A 4688-nucleotide genomic window follows, 5' to 3' on the forward strand; every position below is an offset into this window, starting at 1 on the left:
CCTGCAAGAGTAACAACCGTGTTAGTCAACTTTATTTATTTTTTGGTCACACCTGGCAATGCTCAGGGGTTACTCCTGGCTCTGAACTTAGGAATTACTCCTGAGTGCAGAGCCAGGAGTGCTTGGGGAACCATATGGGATGCTGGGAAATGAACCCGGGTCCGGCTGTGTGCAAAACAAATGCCCTACCCACTGTACTATCACTCCAGTCCCTTGTTGGACAACTTTAAACCAACATGTATGCCACAATAATTTTGAAAGTCTGACTTGCGCAACCACTGCAAATGATATTCTAATGACATGCTGAACATTGGTGTGTTTTCAGAAGGCCAGCGGCACTCTATCTCTCCCATCGCCCATGTTCGGTAGCTCGAGCCATTTCCCTCAGATTTCTTTAAGGAGCCAGATAATTATGAGATTGGTTTCTGTGTGTCCAGTGTTATGGCCATGGGGTCCTTTGAGCGCAGAGCCAGGAGTAGGCCCAGAGCCCAGAGCACCGCCTGGTGTGCTCCTCACCCCCAACCCAAATCAAAACCAAAACAGGTGTTTTTTTTAAGTCCAGGTTTTGGACTTAGGGATCACTCCTGGCATCCTGGGAATGGTGCTTGGGGAACCGTAGTGTGTTGCTGGGATTCCAGCAGTGGTCAGCCACTATTGAAATAAGCACCTTATCCCTGTCTAAGCCACTGTTGAAATAAACACCTTATCCCTCCTCCAAACCACCAATCTGTTTTCTATGATTTTTCGTCTTTGGTCACACCTGTTTGTGATCATTGTTACTTCAGCGCTTCTATTTTTCATTTATTTATTTATTTTGCTTTTTGAGTCACACCCAGAAATGCTCAGGGCTTACTCCTGGCTTTGCACTCAGGAATTACTCCTGGCGGTGCCTTGGGGACCATATGGGATACGAGGGATGGAACCCCAGTAGGCCATGTGCAAGGCAAATGCGTACCTGCTGAACTAACAATCTGGCTCTATTTTTTTAAATTTAATTTTTTTTGGCTTTTTGGGGTCACACCCGGCTATGTACTTCAGTACTTCTGGCATGACTCAAGGACCATATGTGGTGTGTGTGGGGGGAATCTAAGCCACCCACTGCGAGCAAGGCAAGCAAGTGCCTGATCCTCAGTTCTCATGTCTGCTTTTAAAAAATGATCCTGTGGAGGTGGTGGTGCTGAAGATAGCACAGTGGGTAGAGCGTTTGCCTTGCACGCAGCCGACCCGGATTCAATTCCCAGCATCCCATATGGTCGCCCGAGCACCACCAGGTGCAGAGCCAGGAGTAACCCCTGTGTGTTGCCAGGTGTGACCCAAAAAGAAAAAAAAAATCCTCTTCCGTGTATTGTTACTGTTACATTCATGTGATTGGTCTTTGTTTTTGTTTGAACAGCATCATCTAGTATCAGAAGAATAGGAATTTGTCACAGTTATGAAAGTTCAAAAACCCAAAATCAAGATGATAGCAATTCAGTTTGCATAGGTTTGTTTTTGGTTTGTCTGTTATCCTTTAATAGCAAATAAAAGAGTGACTATTTTGTTTGTTTGTTTGCTTTGGCTTTTTTGGGTCACACCTAGTGATGCTCAAGGGTTACTCCTTGGCTCTGCACTCAGGAATTGCTCCTGGAAGTGCTCAGGGGATATTATGGGATGCTGGAGATCAAACCTGGGTCTACCATGTGCAAGGCAAACACCCTATCTCCTGTACTCGCTCTTCAGCCACCACCCCCCATACTTGTTAATAAGTAGTGAAGGGGCCAAAGTGAGAGTACAGTGGGTAGGGCACTTGCTTTGCGTGTATCCGACTCAGGTTCAATCTCTGGAACCCCATATGGTCTCCTGAGTCCTGCCAGGAGTGAACCCTGAGTGCAGAGCCAGGAGTAAGTCCTGGCACTGATGGGGTGTGATCTCCAAACCAACCAAACAAATGAAAAACAATACATGATATAAAGTTTAACTACTGGGGTCAAGGGAAGGGGAAGGATGGCCAAGAATGAGACTGAAAGAATGGACTAAGGCCATATCCTATAAGTGTTATCTGTTATGGATTTTGGGTAATTATCTAAGAACAATGAGAAACTGTTGGACTATTTTAAGTGAGAGCACAATACAATCCAAGTTGACTCTATCTTGAAAAGGTTATTTTTTTTTTTTTTGCTTTTTGGGTCACACCTGGCGTTGCACAAGGGTTACTCCGGGCTCTCTGCACTTAGGAATTACTCCTGGTGGTGCTCAGGGGACCATATGGGATTCTGGGAATCGGACTCAGGTCGGCCGCGTGCAAGGCAAATGCCCTACCCACTGTGCTGTCACTCCAGCCCGAAAGGGCGTTTGCCTTGCAGCAGCTAACATGGCCGACCCGAGTTCGATTCCTCTGCCCCTCTCGGAGCTGCCGAGAGTATCTCGCCCGCACGGCAGAGCCTGGCAAGCCACCCGTGATGTATTCGATATGCCAAACACAGTAACAACAAAATCTCCAATGGAGACGTTACTGGGCCCGCTCGAGCAAATCGATGAACAACAGGAGGGCCTTTACCTTTTTGCCTTTAAAGAGAAGAGACTTGTATCAGCCAGCAAGTAAGCTGTTGAACCAATTAGGAGATAATTGCAGCTGTCCCAGCAAGAGATGGTGATAATATACATCTAGGAGATGGCAGGGCAGACACAGAAAATGGACAAATTTCCAGAGGTATTTTTCCTGGCACTGCACTGGGTTCCCTGAACCCACCAGGAGTGATTCCTGAGTGCAGAGGCAGAAGTAAGTCCTGAGCACCCATGTGTCCCAAAGAAACCGAAAAGGGGGGAAAAAAGGTAATAAGGCTATATACTAAATAGAGGTGTTAAGATTAATTCAAGTAACATTTGTAAAATATTAAAAGACCCAGACAAAGGGTTGGAGAGATAGCAAGGTGGGTAGGGTGCTTGTCTTGTATGTGACTGACTCTGATTTGATCCCTGGAATCCCATAGGGTCCCTGGAGCCAGGACCAATTCCTAAGTTCAGAGTCAAGAGTAAGTCCTGAGCATCACTGGGTATGACCCCCTAAAGAAAACAAAACAAAAGCCAAACCAAAGCAAAACAAAAAAGCCCAACATGGGCCAGAAAGATAGTTATGGGGTTAAGCTGCTTATGTTGTGTCCTGAACTTGCTTCCAATCCCTCTGTACATAATAATTGCTAAGTTTGTATAACAAACAGTGGGGGCTGGAGCAATAGCACAGGGGGTAGGGCATTTGCCTTAAACCCGGGTTCCGATTCCCTGCATCTCATATGGTCCCCTGACCACTGCCAGGAGTAATTCCTGAGTGCATTGAGCCAGGAGTAACTCCTGTGCATCGCTGGGTGTGACCCCAAAAGCAAAAATAAATAAATAAAAATAAAAAATAAAAAATGGAATTGGAATTCGGGTAATAATAGACTCCAGCATCTTCGTACTCAACCTCTGCATTCCAAAGGGGGGAAAAAAGGTAATAAGGCTATATTATCTGGAACTTTGGACCTAGTAAGTTATATTGGGGTTTTAGTAAAAGAGAACTGTCTTAGCTCCTGCTAAGCCACCTCCAAAAGCAGGACTTATCTAGTTCATTTTCATTCCAAAATCTGAACATGTATTGATTACGAGGCTTGGATAACATTTTCATCAGAAACTTATCAAGCTCTCTAAAAAGCAGATGTCTTTGCCCTTTAAAAGTCTTCAGTCACAGGCCAGAGTGAGAGTATAGTGCGTAGGGCTGATGTAGACAAGTAGACAGGAAAAGGCCCTTGGCAATGGCAGTGAAAATTAGGTCAACAAAACTTCTGAGAAGGAAACTTTTAAGACTGATCCACTCTGTGGTTACGGAAAACAAAAAACCTGATAAGACCTTCAGCAGAGCCTGAGGAGATTGGACCCCTCCCCCATGAAGTTCTCCTTTAATCTGATTAACTTTAGTGATTCAACCTGGAGAAGACTCCAGAACTTCTGGATCAAGACAACCCCGCAAAGAGCCTATAAAAGCCACCTTGAACAGGCCCGGTACATGCGGTGCCTGAGCACATGTGTCGCTCGCATCTCCCCTCTTGAGATGTGTACATTAGATGCTTTCCTATCTAATGCTGGAAGTGTGTGGGGGGTCTCTCTCCACCCTTGGAGAAGCCTCCTGCATTCTCTCTTGAGCACGTCTCTCTCCGCCTTGTTCTCTCTCCCTCCACACTTTCAAAAAACCCTCCAAATAAAACCCGTTTTGCTTCACTGCTTGTCTACTCCTGAAATTCTTTTCTGCGAGCCAGACAAGAACCCAGTAACCCTAGGTCCCGGGTGGCAGAGGCAGATCGGAAGAGAGTGATCGTCTTTCTCCTCCTGACTCATATGAGCCACCCATGGGGTCCACCTACATCGGGGCATGCAGCCAACCTGAGTTTGATCCTGGCATCCCATATAGTTCTCTGATCACTGCCAGGAATAATTCTTGAGTGCAGATCCAGGACTTACCTCTGAACATTATTGGGTGTTTTCCAAAAACCTAAATTAAAAAAAAGTCTTCAGTCTCAGGTTGAAGAGATAGCACAGCATTTGCCTTGCATGCCAACAACTCGGGTTCAATCCCCAGAACCCCATGTGGTCCCCTGACTCCTGCCAGGTGTAATTCCTGAACACAGAGCCAGGAGTAAGTTCTGATTACTCTACCAAGTTTGACCCAAAAAAGAAAC

Source organism: Sorex fumeus, unplaced genomic scaffold (genome assembly GCF_029834395.1).
Source record: "Sorex fumeus unplaced genomic scaffold, SorFum_2.1 ptg000063l, whole genome shotgun sequence".
Lineage (NCBI taxonomy): Eukaryota > Metazoa > Chordata > Mammalia > Eulipotyphla > Soricidae > Sorex > Sorex fumeus.